Source organism: Lissotriton helveticus, chromosome 1_1 (assembly GCF_964261635.1).
Source record: "Lissotriton helveticus chromosome 1_1, aLisHel1.1, whole genome shotgun sequence".
Taxonomy (NCBI): Eukaryota; Metazoa; Chordata; class Amphibia; order Caudata; family Salamandridae; genus Lissotriton; species Lissotriton helveticus.
This window is the reverse complement of record NC_136057.1, coordinates 680,974,140-680,990,885: the sequence shown is the minus strand read 5'-3', so window position 1 is coordinate 680,990,885 and position 16,746 is coordinate 680,974,140.

Sequence of the window (16,746 nt, the reverse complement as noted above, 5' to 3'; positions counted from 1 at the left end):
AACGCCCACTACTTGTATCGCTTCTCCCGAGAGGGGTAGGTTTGGAACGTCTGCTGTTCTCACAGTAGAATGGGTAGCACCAGTATCCAATAGAAAGGTGACATCATTTCCTTCAACCTTTCCTTCAATGTATGGACATGACTGGTCTACCGGCAAGGAGGTGCCAAGCACGCACTTCTCGTCCTCCCCTCTCAGGCACCGTCAGTAAGGATCTTCACTGAAAAAGGTATCACTCAAAAGAAATTGTGAGGTTGCTGTATCTTTCCTTTCACTTCCCTCCCAGTTTGTGGTATCTACACTCTGTTGTGCTTTGCACCTGTAATTTGGCATAGGTGCAGGGGGTAACTGGTTTTGTATTACCTGCTGCTGTGTCTTCCGTGGCACCTCATTCTGCGTCTGTGGATTCAAATCATTATTTTGCACATTACCATTTTGCACAGCCTTACACTCGTTCTTCCAGTGCCCCAACTTGCCACACCCATGACAAGGGAACTTTCCTCTCGCTTCCTCTCTATTGTATTTTCCCCTTGGCTTTCCTCCATTTCCATCACCCTGATTCTGGTTACTACTTAGTTGGTTTAACTGGAGTTCTTGTTGCCCTGTTAGTTTTACTTGTGCCCGCATTACCTTTTCTTTTAATTCTTTTCGTTTATTGTCAAGCTCGTCTTCGCAATATTTAGCATATTTTAAGATTTCATCTACAGGTTTTGCCTGCCAACAAATTTTATGATCTTTAATCCATTGTGAAATTTCTGGTCTTAATCCTGACACAAACCGATAAATGAAATGCGTCATATCCTTCATGTCTATGTTATCCAATCCACTGTATTGTTTAAACACTTGCAATAAGCGTTCATAATATGCATGCATAGATTCATCTTTATTCTGGGTGGTTCCATCTATTCTAGTCCAATCTGTCTGTTTTGCGGGCACCCTCCCTTCGAGGTAGAGTATTACCTGGTTGTATTTTTTCATAACGTCCTCGGAAGGAACCCCTGTCTTTGGGTCTCTAGGGTACTCAACACTAGGCCAGTCGACAGCAATTTTACATTCTGTCCACAAATCTACAGGTACAACAATGTCAAATAATCCATCTAAATCTTTCAAAAGACATTTTGAAACCTTCACAAATCTCTCGACTTGTCTGTACCATTCTACAGGTTTCTCACAAAGTTTTGGGAAACCATTTGTAAACGACAAAATATCCTGTCGGGACCATGGGACATGCACATGGGACATCTCTCATAGGACATCATTTTTCCACTTTTTCTGCTTCTTTTAATACATATTCTGAAGCAATTTGTCTTGATCGGACCTCTTCCCTTTTCTTTGCCCATCTAGTTTTCCATTTTTCCAGTTCACCCCATTTTTGCAATAATGTCATCAGTTCCCTGATTTGTACCTTTTTATCTGATACATTCATATTTTCTGGATCTTTGTCAGAAAATTCAACTCAATATGGTTTCTGAAATACTTTAGACTTGCCAATGTCGATTCCCATGCTAGCTGCTGTGTCCATTAATTTTTCATGAAACACTCTCGTATTTCTAGTAATGCTTTTACATATAAATAATAATTCATCTTCACTAAATGTATTTAACCTTTCCAAACCCACATTTCCAGCCATCATTTCCTCCAATTCAATTCTTGATTTATATATATCCAATGGTTTTGGCTGTGATTTCGGTTTCTCTATTTCTCGTGTCCATCTCTCTATTTCTTCTGGGGTTACAAATGTGGCACATCTTGTACCTGAGGATGTCTCCATTTGTACTTCTCTCAACTTTAATGGAGTGGTTTTTCTAATTGAACTACTCTCTGGTTCTCTTATTGGCAAATCCATTACGGAAATTACTGGCTCACATTCACTTGCCTGATCATCTACTATTAAAGTTTCCTTTCCTGGCTGTACTACAGGTGTAGTTACAACAGGAGGTTTAGGACTAGCTTGTTTATCTCCGTACAAGGGAACAAATGGACAAATAGTTACCGGAATTTTCAAGGCTTCGGGACTTGTATTTAATTGGGAAATCTTCTGAATTAACTCACTTCTCTGTTTATTTAATGCTTCTCGTTCTCTATCTTGAAATACCTTTTCTATGGAAGTCTCATGTACCACTTGCGGAATAAGAGGTGGTTTCAGAAACGGCGCATTTGGATTTACAGTGCTTGGTTCCTCATTATAAAGTGGTGGATTTTTCATTAACAAATCCTCCATATAGTCATCATCTGACTCACCACTAGTCATTAATTGTTTTTGTTTTCTCAGTCCTTTTACTTCCAGTGGGCTCTTCTAAAGTTAATACAGGATATAGTCCTTCTATCATCATGGACTGTCTCCATTGTTTCATTTGTTTGTCTCTAGTTTCCCATGGAAACTTAGGGTAGAACTTACTCAACCCTTTGTCACTTCTGGGTCTGTCTCGTTCAAAAGCTTTAATCTCCCACTCTTCTAGTGCCTCATACTGCATTAGTCTAGGTCTGGAATGTAAGTCATTCATTCGTGTCCTTAAATTAAACAAAATTCTGCCATTAAAAGTGCCATCTAAGGGAAATGCCAAAATTCCATCATCTTTAGTGTATTCCACCAAATTCTCTAACCATACACAAGTGTGGTAGCCTCTGTCAAACATCATGATTGATGCGGGCGTATTTGGTGGTGGAATAATAACTCCTTCTCTAGTTTTAATTGGTTTATTTTTTTTAAAGAAATTTAAAGATTTTTCTCTCACCTCCATACATTTTGTAAGATCTGCCCCTTATCATCTGTTCTCTAGCAAACCCTAAGTATCTTCTATCAGGTCGGGTTTCTGTAATTCCTGTATTTAAATACCACATAAATTTGGATTTTTTTTTTAAACTTGTACGATAACACTCAATTTGTTAACAAAATGCTTCCAATACCAGCGCGTCTTTTTTTTTTTAACCAATCAACAATGTAGTTTCAAATATCATTAACCAATGATTGCGCTGCTTTTCTCGTGAGACGAGTTCCCACGCTCCTGTGCTCACCCCTCCTTTACAATTACTATCTCAGCTACACATCCGCTGTCTCAACCAATACCAGCTCTGCTCTGAGTTTTTCCACTTTTTCTGCTTCTTTTAATACATATTCTGAAGCAATTTGTCTTGATCGGACCTCTTCCTTTTTCTTTGCCCATCTAGTTTTCTATTTTTCCAGTTCACCCCATTTTTGCAATAATGTCATCAGTTCTCTGATTTGTACCTTTTTACCTGATACATTCATCTTTTCTAGATCTTTGTCAGAAAATTCAACTCAATATGGTTTCTGTAATGCTTTAGACTTGCCAATGTCGATTCCCATGCTAGCTGCTGTGTCCATTAATTTTTCATGAAACACTCTCGTATTTCTAGGGATTGAGTGACGTCAGCGCAGCTCCGCAACTGACTCCCTCCTTTACAAAGTAATGCGAAAACTTAATTTCTTTTGTTTTTAAAGTGCAATTTCATTAATTAACAACGTAAAAACATTCGCCACTGTACCCGAGTGGCTAGTAAGAAAAGATATATTTCACTGCAAGTAAATCCCTTCCGTTTACTTTTCATATACTACGAGTAGATCCCTTCTGCCTACCCTTCACGCAAGCATTAGAGAACCTGCTACTCCTTCGGACTCATCCACTCCGGGATATATACTAAGGCCAAAGTTTCACCAGCGAACCCCTTTGCTATCAATCAAGCTCAGACGAACCTGCACTCCTTCCGTGTGACCCTTTCCAGGTGATATCACACTAAAAGTTTTGCTAGCGAACTCTTTGCTATAATTTATTCACACATTCATACAGAAAACCCTAAGTAGTGCTTCCGGTTTTACCTAACCATGCACTAACTTCCTTGGGGTAAGTGATCTCACTGCAGAGTGGCTTCCATTTACCACCCGCTATTCTGCCCCCGGGGATTCCAGACAAAACATATAACAGGTGCAAATAATTTTGGTTAATACATAAAATCAAGACAGCATCAACATAATCAATAAAATTTCAATAATATTTCAAGTAATATCCCATTTGATCGATCAATAATTAACCAACTAACTACCTACCTATCTTTAACTAAACCCTAACCGTACCGCTGCTACCAAAAGAATATACTGATAGAGCACGCAGGTCACCCGACTATGAATTTACCATACTCACCTGGGCCCATAATCAATAACTCATAATTTTAATCAGGTAACCTTCGCTCTACTACCAGATATTTTACCTATTAGGTCCTATACCATTGACTTACCAATCCTTGTCACTGGTACCTGTAAACCTATTGGATCAGGGTGTTAGCATAATAGGAAAAATAACATTTGCACTCATATAATAACCACAGACTCGGGAAGGTTTAAACTCTTTATCTAAATTTCTTAAATAGTCATGATCCACAAATTAAACACAATTAGACTCTCAATAATGAAGATTAGAATCAAAATATAACTATGCAAAAGATGTATTAAACTGATTTCGATCATTTAGCAATAGGGAAGGTAAGAAAAGGAACATAAAATACAATCAAAATGTTTAGGCATTTAACAAAAGGGAGGGGTAAAAGGGAACATGTCAAACTTTATCAATAGGAAGGGTAAAGAGAAGGAACATAATATGCAAGCACTATTATCCAATATGTAACATTTAGGGAGGGGAAGAGAAGGAAACAAATTTATGATGAACCCACACAGATTTATATTTACCTAGGAATGGTGTGAAGAACTAACCCTGGCCACAGGTCAGTTTGAAGGACAGAACCCCGTTGCAGTCGCCAGTAGGCTTGCAGGTGCAGATTCAGAATCAAGACAGGTAAAACCAGATTTGGATCAGGACAGGACCACCACCAAAGGTTAAAACCAGCACCCACAGATCAGTTGCAACGCCTGCGCTACTCCCTCTCTGCAGCTAATAGTCAGAACCCCGATTGGGTTATCGATTTCACCGCTCTCGATCACCTATTGAGTGCGTTGCGTCAGTGACAGGTCAGCTATTCGGACAAGTCGGACAAATTAACTAACTAAGCTTACCCTAGTTATACTATTTTCCAGGTCAGTGTACCACCCCCCAATGTTGCAAGTGTAAGGATCCCCAATTTTAATTGGACAAAGAGTCAGGAGAGGTCATCACACCACACCAAAAATGAAACTTTTACCATCTCATATTTAAATGTTCGTTCCCGCCCATCAAATTTAGGTTCTCATGACATTTTATTCCACCCAACAATGAATGTTCTATTAGTCAATACATTGTATTAACATTGTAACATTTTAGGTTCAGAAGTTCATTTTCTCAGGAGCATCTTCTAGTAAGTCAGCTCCTTGGCTGCATTCCAAAGGTCAGAGTTCCAGAGACTTGAGACTTTCGCACAGTCACAGTTTCAACAAAGATGGAGTACAGCGTTACAACTTAGCCCAGTTTTCCGTGTGTAACATGAAATGGAAAAAAAACAGTTTTAGAACACAGAATAAATGAATACACTGTATACCATGTATCTCTACTCTATACCCATTCTTTTATATTTAACTATAGCATTAGGATTAGGCAGATCGAACAGCTTAGCAAAAGCAGCAGTGCAAGCTTCTTGCATGTGAAGACATAGAGCAGCCATATTAATACTAGTGCGCAGAAGCAACAGATTCCCTCCAAAGCAAGGAATACGTCATGTCACGTGAGTATGACAGACGCATGCGCAGTAGAAACCCTCGCGTAGCAGCAGCCATCTTAGATGTACGCATATTATGGTTAGTAAAACACATAAACAAGCTTCTTTCGGACACCAAATGTTTATGTAAAATGTGATTTTAGTAAGACAGACATGTTGATTAGTGCTTTTAACATTATTTGAGGTTCATGAATACAAGCAAGTCACTTCATATGCGAATCCTTGCTCCATCACTACTACTTCCAGTTTATGTGGGGTCATTAGAATGACACTAGTAACCCAGACAGTGCTAAACCTCAATGGCTAACGCTAACTTTTGCTGCAGTAGTTTTCTTACTCATGGCACTATCTAGCTGTTGACCTACTACTGTTGGGAGGATACCAGTGCAATCTACTCCATTATTATGCTGCAAGCCTGTACTCATGGACCCCGGCTTCTACTGCCCCAGGCTAGACGAAGTGCAGCACCAGGCCTTGGGGCGCACACAGGAATCATGCAATGCAGTATGATTGTAATTGGAGGTACTACTTGCTATAAGCTCTCTCTCTTGGTTGTTTTAGAGGTGACCCAATGATCTGACCCCCGGTGTGTTAGTTGTAGACAGTGGCCGCTGTATGCCTTTGGTGAATCAATCTACCCCTGCTAGGGAATCATATTGATTGGAGGTTGATATTATACAACTATTGCCATTTCACACTTGTGGGTGGGATGGGTGCGAAGACTGGTGGGATGCATGGCCTCAATGGTAGCCAGTTTGTGGAGGAATAGTATCAGGCAGGTGGCGTATAAAAATAACCTAAAGGTAGTGGCTCTATGTGGCTCTCCACTATGAGGTTGCTTGTACGTCCAAATAGCACAGTCTGGGCTAATGATGGAAATCTAAAATTAACGATAACATTGTCCCCCACCGCGGTCCGCCAAGCCTGGCTTAATACAGGCAACCCTTCTGCTGAATAAATGTTGATTGCCTGTGATAGAGTAAAGCCTCAGTGCCGCACAAGCCGACCCAGGGTTTTATTATGGAGCTCTTCATAGGACTCTCTCTTTCCTGCACACAACTGAGGAACTCTTGTTATAATTACTACATTTGGACAGGATGCTGGTGGAAGGTTCACACTAGATGTTTGTAGCGTCCTGATGGTCCAATAGATCTGGGATTACCGGTAGTGGGTGATCACTCAGGTATGGTCCCCTGATTACTGCATGAAGGTTTTCGTAGATGAAGACGGGGACAATAGTGGATGGTCCATGCAAGGTCGCCCTTGAATCTGTTTAGAAGCATCTAGGGTTGGTCTGGTCACTAAAGACAATGTACTTAACAGGTGCCTATGTCTACTTTTAGTGGGGCATTCCTTGGTCATTGCTGCCTATACAACCATATGATCCCTGAAATAAAGGGGGGTTTCTGTCACTGACAGTTCCTGAACCTGTCTTGTAGTAATAAGCACTCTCTTGATTGTTTCCAAAAGAGCACAACGTGGGGAAAGCTCTTTCAGATGGAGCTCTCTAACTTTACACAAGCATTCATCCATAATTTGCTGAATCCAAAAAGGTTTAGCAGGGGGACTCCACCAAACTTGGGGGTTGCATTGGACAGCTGCTTGCTTGTTCGCATAGGACTAGGGCACATTTGGCTTCCAACTTCTTATTTATGTGACCTGCATACTACTTAGCTCTCTTAGCCCTCCCAGAGGGTTTGGCAGCTCCAATGGTAGTTGACCCAGTCTCGGTCACAGGTTTGGTCACAGATATGCTGTTTATGGGGCAGGATGAGGTGGGTGTGAGTGCTAACATGCTAGCAGGTGGCTTAGTTAAATCTGGGCCCAACCCTGGGGGTGCCCCTTATTGCAGAGAGAATCGCCATGCTGTGACCTCTATTTCTGTACTAATAACCCCCAAACCCCTCTGGAGCATCCTATCAATGGAGGTACTCTTAGCAGAGGTGTGGAAACAGAGTGACTGTCTGTTGTTTTCATTTTCCCCATCTTATTTTATTGGTGAAGGAGTGGCACTTAAAAAACTCCAGAGAACTGAAAAGGTAGAAAGACCCAGCAAACAGATGTTTAATACAATTGAGTAATAGTGGCGTATCTCCGTTGGGTTATCCTTGGGCTCACCCTTAATGCCAGGTTACACTATGGAAAAACAATAAATATAAAATATCTAAAGCAAAAATGGAACTCATACGTTCTACGTGGAGAAGAGAACTACTGCAAGGGCTGCAGATGAACCCAGTGATCCTTCCCAGTAATGCCCCAACCTGCACCAAGCTCATCCTGGATTATTCCAACCCTCGTGCAGCACCAACTGGAGAGCTGGAACCCCCTGTTGGGTAATAGTCTAGTTGCAGTTGCTTGTGGCCCACTCACAGGGACTTTGGCTGGGAAATGTATGCAGAACTCATAAGACCGTCCCTCCTCTGCAGTAATCAGTGCGAATGACTCTGACGCTATCTTGAGCAAGGGTAGAGGAAAGTACTCTCAGGGATGCCAAGTATAAAATGTGCATTCCCCCACTGGTGCACTTGGGCAAAGCGGCAGGGACAGAACCGCCTGAGAGAAGGGAATGGGGAGAATCCAACCCAACAACAGGTGTACATGAAGCAGAGAAGCTGATAATGCAAAATGGCAACAGGAGAGTCAAGAGAGAACTTCCAAGGCAGTTCTGTGGACTAGCTGGAGGTCAACAAAGTAAAAAATTACCTGTGCTCCAGACTTTCCAACAGTGTCCTACCACAGAGCCAAGGGGGGTGGCCCAACCCTGCCTCTTCCTGGTGTGACGGGCCCAGGACAGGCACACCCAGCAGAACTGCAGTAATGCTTTTTAGCACATCGGAGGAGGCCCAACCGCCTCTGGAGCTCAGGTATGCAGGTGCTCCATGCCTGGTGCTGTGCGTCGTTGGGAATAAAGTCACCTGAGGCCAGCAATGTCAAAGGGGGTCAAACACACCGAAGATGGCTATAGAAATGTCTCACGCAGTGGGATTGCAGTAGCACTTTTTAGCACGCCAGAGGAGGGCCACCCCCTCTGGAACCACGAGTCTGCAGTTGCATCTTCTGGTGCTGTGTGTAGTGGGGGTTGAAGTCCCCTGGGGTCAGGGATGTCTAAGAGGGCCAGACACCCCTAAGCTGGGCACAGATATCTTCCCATTCTGTTGTTATTTTTAACTTCTGTGCTCAAACTAAAATCAGTTCATGGAGCCCTTTCAAATATATTGTAAGCCAAGTGGCATGCATTTGAATTCACAAACTAAAATCAGCGCCCTTTGGGTTCTGATACAACTAAACAAAAAGAAGGCTGGACAGAAGGGCTTTAGGGCTTTATACTCACTCCTCCATCTGGCTCAAATGCAGTAGTTATTAATACCATTGGTTCATATCAGCTGTTATTTCCATTGAGAAACTATTGTGGTATCCCAGGTGCTGCAAAGCACAGGTGGGGCGGTAGGGGTGGTAGGATGCCAAGTATGAGGCTTGCCTTGTGGAAGCGGAGTGAGCCAAAGGAATGCTGGAGCACTAGACAAGGGAGTCTGTTGTGTTTGTTGAGTAAGTGTCAAATGCCAGCATGGCGGATCCGTGGTGGTGGTGCTAGGCTGTGATCATGTGGTCTGTTTTGGAGGATGAGGGTTGGCAAGATTCCAGGAATGGATAACTGATTCAGCGGTTGGGAGGGGGGCTGAACAATAGTTATAGGGTTTGGTTTTAGGGAATAGGGTGTCTGAATTCCATAGAGTGGTAACATGATGCCAGGCATAGGAGTCTGCTCCTGTCAGAAGGAGGCTAGGATACTAGGATCCGGGAGAGGAGGTTATGAAACTCCATGTAGGCTGCATATTTTCAGGAGAGAGGTTGTTACGATGCCCATGTATGAAAATCTACATGTGAAATGGACGAAATCAGGGATGAAGGCCATGTTCTGTAGTGAGAGTTCGGGACAGCAAACATGGGTTATTTGAAGGGATTTGAAGTGGTTGGAAAGATGCCAGGTATGGGGTGTTTTGGGGTTTGACAAGTTTGAAGGAAAGCAGGTATTTAGTAGTAAAAAGTTAGAGAGCAGGAAACAAGATATGAGGGTTGTTTAGAGAGGTAGCTGTGTCAAGGAACAGGTGTGCGTGTCAGCTAATGGCATTGGATGTGTGTGTGTTTGGGGTCGGGCAGCAGCAGCATACCAGGCTCCTTGTGGGTGGACTGATCATCACTTATAATACCACCTGATTACTGCATATGTCAAGAGATATCAGGACTGCATTGGTTCCACATTCCAAATGGAATTGTGACTCATGATGCAATTTGAAAATGCAGCAGTGGCAGCTGTGCAGTCACTGAGTAAACAATCTTGTACCACCCGAAGAAGGTAGAAGCCAAACACTGTAGTGGAAATATAGCTTTGGTTTTGGTGAGTCCATCTGAATCAGTTCTTTCTTGGACATTTCCTTTGTGACTTATTGTATCATTTGGTATCTTGATTTTGGCTCTCTTTGGCTGCTGTTTTATTGTGATCCTTTATGTATATATGTCCCACATAAGTATGCATTTGCCACAAAATTTATCACCTGCTGCGCAATCAACAAATTTGAGCAAAAACAAATTGTTTCTCGCTCAAACGGACCAAAAGTTAAAGTTTCTGAAAACATGACAACTTGCATTGGTGCGGATATTCGCCAAGGATGACTGGTTTGGGTGTATGTTGCTTACTTCTATATTTTGGTGTAAAAGTGATGCTAATGAGGTGAAACCTTTGCCTAGAAAGTGTTAACATGCGTTCAAAAGGTTAAGATTTAACTGACATGTTCGCCTAACTATAAAGTCACTTCAACCTTTGTCTCTTTTTAGTGGATTTATGTGTTTTTTTAATCTAAAGTAAGATATTATTACTATCGTCCCTTCAACCTTTGCTTTTTCCAGTGAATTTCTGAGGCAGAAATCCTTGTCATACAGTTGGCTATCACCGTACTCACAACAACAGATGCTGCCTTAACAAGCCCCACAGAACACACAGGACTGAAGTACTAATAGACATCCAACACAACCCAGATATACCATATCTTTAGACCTTCATAGTTCCCAGGAGTACCGGCACTTCCACCCAACAATACTCTCTACACAGCACCTAGTTTCCTGAATCCACTTCAAGTTCAGCACCTAAAACCAGTAACCTGGTCCTGAACACCTTAACTCATTAAAAGGTCCAAACGCTGTGACCGTCCAGTGCAAATCGTGGCACAAATCTACACTTCACAAACTTGTTAATCCCGTATAAATTATTCTTTATTAATAATCATTTGTGAACTATAAATTACCTTGTTTATATGGTTAATTGTGTTTGCTCTGCACCGTTCCTTGCTGTGTCACTTGTGCCGCTCACTGTATGTCCCACGAGCACTCATGTGCACAAGTTCTTTTGGGTTACACCCACTTTTATTGTAAACAGTGCTGATACTGTCTTCCTGCTTATACTTGTTACAGATTGCTCTTTTCGTCTCACACCAAATCCTTGAGTCTCTTATTCTTTTGCCCTGTAACTTAATGTGCATGTTTTACTAACAGCCTCCCAAATATCACCTGTTGAGACATTGTTTTTGTTACACATTTATCACCCAGGTCTCAGCTGAGTATACGGGTGATCTCCTGTTGTTTGATCGCAATACTAAGTATAGAAGGCACTATAGAACTGCTAATGACGTAAGAGAACAAATCCTTTTTGGGGCTAGGGCTCTTCCTCCTCCATTCTTTTGCTTGCATACAATGGTTCATGCTAGACATTCCCACAATTCTGATCAACAAATGCGTTGTACATTTATCGCCTGAGAGATCAGCCAAAATGATGTTCTCAGCTTAAGTAACACAGGCATGTTACAGATCTTCAGCTCTCTTGCTCGATTCTTATCCCCACTGTAACAAAGTAAAACCAAGAAAACACCATACATATATTTTCGGCACTCCAACCACAGTGACTCCTTGGACGATGGCCTACCTGCATTAAAAAATAATAATCTATTGCAGAGACCAATCTAGCGAAAAGGAGACAAAGGCATTAACCGAGCAAAGAAACTTAACCAACCGAAATCTCCACCCCCCTCTGCGCGCAATCGCACAGCAATCTATCGAGTCCTGCTTTTCTGCTGAGAACAATCAAAGGCTTAGCCCTCTGCCGAGTGTGACAGAACAAAATACTTGCTCCACGTCCACAACTTTCATTTTGTTTCAAGATGATTTTTAACAAATTTCTCAGAATATAGTGACAAACATAGGTGAGAATAAAATTATGAAAGAACCAAGATAAATTCTATTGAATTTGACATCTGTGTGTTTATTAAATATCTCTTCTAAAATGCAGCACTACCCTGCCACTTTCTGTCACCTAGTTGGCACTAAAACGCGGTTCTAACTTGGAACCAAACATTGTCTACAAATAATGCATTCATCAAAAACATAGTGTGAAGTGTCTGCTAAATCTTCAATTGACAGATCAAACGCCAGTTTCAAATTCTTTGCATTCCAAAGACGAATCAATGTGCACATGAAGCTTCACTATTTAACTGGTACTACATGTACTACCCGCAAATAATGCCAAAAAGTTGCACAGACTATTGTCTTACACCACCCCCTCAAACGCTAATATTATCGTCAATCTTTTTAACAGCATAGGATGCATCCAGTTTCATTGTACATGTCACTATCAATTGGTTAATTAAAAAAAACACATCTGCCAGAACTTAATTCTGGAAATAGATAGATAAAAGGTATGTGCTCACACAAAGCGAAATATATCTATATAGGCTCAGTGGCGGACGGCAAGTTTTGGAGGGAGGGGGGCGGACGTGACACACACACATGCTCACATACACATAACACTCACAACCAGGCGCGCACACACACACACACAAACACATTCATTCACAACACTCTCAGGGCTGGCCCGTTCTAATTCCCAGAGATCATGATGTTAACCTCCACTCCACATTACTACTACAGTGCAGGCCCACGAGTGTGAAAAAGCGCCAGGGCATATTCACTACAAATGATGGTGCAAGCACAATGGGCACTCGACTCTCAACAGTGAGCTGCAAGAGGAGAAAAGATTCTCATGACCACTCTTACACCCTCCCCGTCTCTGAAGACTTCTTCAGATGCTTGGTCACACCCAGGCTGTCCCTGAATCACAGTGCCTTAGGCTTAGCCCTCACCGCATCTGGTGGGCGAGCCGAGCCAAGCCCGAGCCGAGGGCCTGGATTGGCTCCTGCGAGCTAAGCAAAACACATGTTTGGCAAATAAATATAAAAAACTTACCTTGGCTTCCCGCGCTGACTCCCGACTCGAGTCCCGAGACTGCAGACTCCCGCCGTCCTTGATTTTGAATGCCGCCGCTGCGTCTGATGTGGTGTGGGCTCTCGTCACTGAAGGCTGCAGGCAGCCTCCCTCCCCTCCATGGCAGCCGGCGCTGATTGGTTCGGCCGGCTGCCCTAACCGCGTCATTTCTCCTAGTCTGCACCCTGCAGAACGGAGAGTGGGAGGTGGCTTGGGGGAGCAGCTTGCCCACTGTTGCTAATACTGTCTGTTTGGACAGCCTCTCAGGCTGTCCAAACAGTCAGTATTAACAACAGTGGGCAAGCCACTCCCCCAAGCCACTCCCCCCTGCCCAGGAAGTTCTGCTGACTGCTTTCTCGCCATGTGAGAAGGGCAGGCAGAAACAAATGGTAGTTATAAATAAATAACTACCATTTGTTTCTGCCTTCTTCTCGCACGGCGAGAAAGCAGGGGGGGCGGCGCCCAAACGCCCCCATGGAAGAACCGCCACTGTATAGGCTTCATACTTTTCTGTTGTGTCCCCAGTGCACATAACATTTATGGAGAAATAAATGATGCCCATGACAGTCATTTTTATTCTTGCATGGTAGGTGGCAAAATATGTTTGTGATGATCCTTTTTCAGTCAAGCTTACTACACAGCTCAGGCACTGCCTGTTGCACATGATATTGTATGTTTACAAAGAGCATAGAGGGGTTTGAAGCCCACCCATTGTTTACCATTGGTTGACTTTCCTATCACTCTTATTGGTTGCTTCTTATTTGTATCTCTGCTTGTCAATCTTGCTTGGAACCCCTTTATCATCCCTTTTTTTAGCTGTCTTCTATGCTGCCAGTGCTGGCTTTTCAAGCACTATTGTTTTCATGGAATAGCAACTTCATGGGAGTGCATATGCTTTCCAGCTCTCTCTTTCATGTACTTCTCTTCCCCTGTCTGTTGCCCATGTGTTTCGCTTTTCCCTTATATACTTCCCACACTGCTTTCTCGTCCATATGCTTTGCCACCACCCACTGCACATTGCTCTCTTGCCCATTGCTTCTCCTTATCCCACCCTCTTTGTTGCTTCTGCCCCCCATATTGCTTCCAACTAACCACGTCCTACATCTTGCTTACCCCTGCCCTGGCCCTCCATTTTACTTCCCCCTCCAACTGTTCTCCCAAAAAAAATAAGTAGCACAAAGGCGGTATTTTTTCCATCTTTTCTGTAAAATTGGGACTGAAGTTACTGTGTCTACTGTAGCTATTGGAACTAGTCCCTTGCAGTTGAGTGCTGCAATATTAATAAAGTATTGTGAAACATTACATTACCTCTAACTGGTTTTTCCACTGTACTGGCTTTCTTTCCACAGGAATCATCCCAATTTAACTTACAGTGTGTACCAATATTACCATTTTTAGGTCTTGCAACCTGTGTTGCTCTGCGCAGCAGTGCTCGCGCAGGCGAGAGTCCTTTTGTCCTTTTGTCCGGGGTTCAGAAATGGATCCTGGATGTTCCTGGATGTTCACACGCTTGTGTGTTTGTTATTTGTCTGCTCTTCAGTGATTGGGCTTTGAGTGCGTGTATTTTGTTAACAGTGCACACAATAGGCCAAAGGCGAGCGCATTGCTCCGCCCATGACCTATTGGTGTCTGTTACATGCACCAACGCCCATAAGTTTTCAATTATTGTGCCCAGACACGGGCGCGATAATTGAAAACATATGCCTCGCACCACTCGCGGGTGTGTTTTTTTTGTTTATAATTGCGATCGCTTTCTCTGCTGTATTGCTCTCCTAGCCTTTTTTGCCCAAACAGAACAGATAAGCGCGCAGACCCCGGCACGCTGCGACCCTACGCTGACAGAGATAGAGGGGAGCGGCGAGAGCTGCCTGAGCAGGGAGAAGCGGGCGGCCCTTCAAGAAAAGTCTTTTCTTCCGGAGACTGAGCGTGGATCGCGGCAGCAGGAGGAGAAGCGCTGTGCCTGCCAGCCGGATGATGCAGGAGTCAGTCTGCAGTACAGAGGCTAGAGGTGGCACACCGCGGACAGGGGAGTTGGGATGCTAGCGGGGCTGGGGCCGCTGCCTGTAGGCCGGAGGAACCGGAGCACTGTGCCGGTGAGGGAGGAGAGCGGCAGGCAGAAGGCTGCGTGCCAAGGGATGTGAGACCGCAAGGGCAGGCGGCACCCTCCGCATCCCCTATCTCCCTCTCCCACGTGCAACTTTAACTTTTAGGGGAGCGCCCCGGCATCGCTGGAGTCGCACCGTAGGTCTCAACGGGCCCCGCAGGACGAGTCAATCCCGGGATTCCAGTGATTTGTTCTTGGTAGTGGTCTTCTTTTTTTTCTTTTGCCTTTTTTGAGGACCACTGCGTATTCGGAGTCTATCCACAAGTCATGGCTGTGAGGTCCAGGAGGCATTGGATGAGTGTGGTGGTGGAACTTATCCTGGGCTTCACGGCCGCCTCCTGGCTCATCGCCCCAAAGCGGCCGAGATGAGCGAGAGGAAGCGGAGAGTTCATTTTTTTGTACTTTAGAAACCCCCGAAGAGGGATGAATTCCCGAAATGCATAGGGTGATTGACATAAAAAACGTGGCATGTGGAAACCAACGCTGCTCCTGTGTTTTTGAATAGCAAAAAATGAGTATAATGGATTGAAACGACTAAAGTATATGGAAAAAGATAATGGGTAAACTGAAGAAAAAATGTATATGGTGGAAAACGAATTTAATTCATTAAATTCATGAATAATAGGCTGTGCAGCTGATGGGGACCGAAATGTGGTTCCCTTTGTGTTCGCACTTTACTTTTAAACATATTCATCTAAAGCGCAGCATGCCACCATTGCTACAAAAATAAATACACATTTTTGTGCCCTACAATTTATAGACTTTTGTTGCAATTGGTGTTGCAAGATTTAGCAATGCCAATAGCTCAAACTTAATTAATGCGAGACCTATTGCATTGTAAATGCTTGTTTCTCTTTTGTTAAATCTCCCGCATATCGGGGAGGAGCTTCGCGGGCATCCAAGATGGTCGCGTGAGCACAGAGCTCCCCGGACCCGCGCTGCCCTTTACGGATATCCTGAATACATCCTGATTTCGATGACGGGCTTTTGATCGTACATCCTTGCTGATCTAAATACTCTTTGAAAATACGAATTTGGACTTTTGCATCGTCTTTGCTTTTTGCGGCCCACCCCGAAGCGAACCGGGGGCTCGGTTGCTTGGCAGGCCGTGGAGTAGTTGATCAACAGCGGCAGTAGGGGTCCCTCCTGGTCGACCCCTCCTGACTTTCGGTTTCGTTTTCTGCTCCCGGCTCTTGTTGGCGGAGGCTTAGCCTTGATCCACCTTCAGCTGGCTGTCTCCCTTCTGTTTGGAATTGGCCTGACGGATCACCCGAGGCATGGCCTTTTTTGTGCTTACAATCGGCTGCTTTGCTCCTGTTGTCTGCTGGCCATTTCACGACCGGCCATTTTCACCAGGTCGAGGGGACCCCTTTGGGGTCCCTTTTCCAATATGGCCACCGGACCGCCGCTTGAGAAGCGTAAGACCAAGACACCTCTCCGTGGCGGCCAGACCCAGACTAACATTATGGATCACTATTCGCAGGCCAAGGGGTCGCCTGGCGCTGCTGGCCGCGCCGCGGATCCCCCTAAGACTGTCTCCTCCGCGTCTACGGAACCATCTTTGCAAGACGTTATGATTGCCATTGCCAACATGCAGGCCTCTATGGGACAGCAGTACGATGCCCTGGTCTCTAAGATCGACACGGTGGCCGTTGACATCACGCTGATTAGAGCGG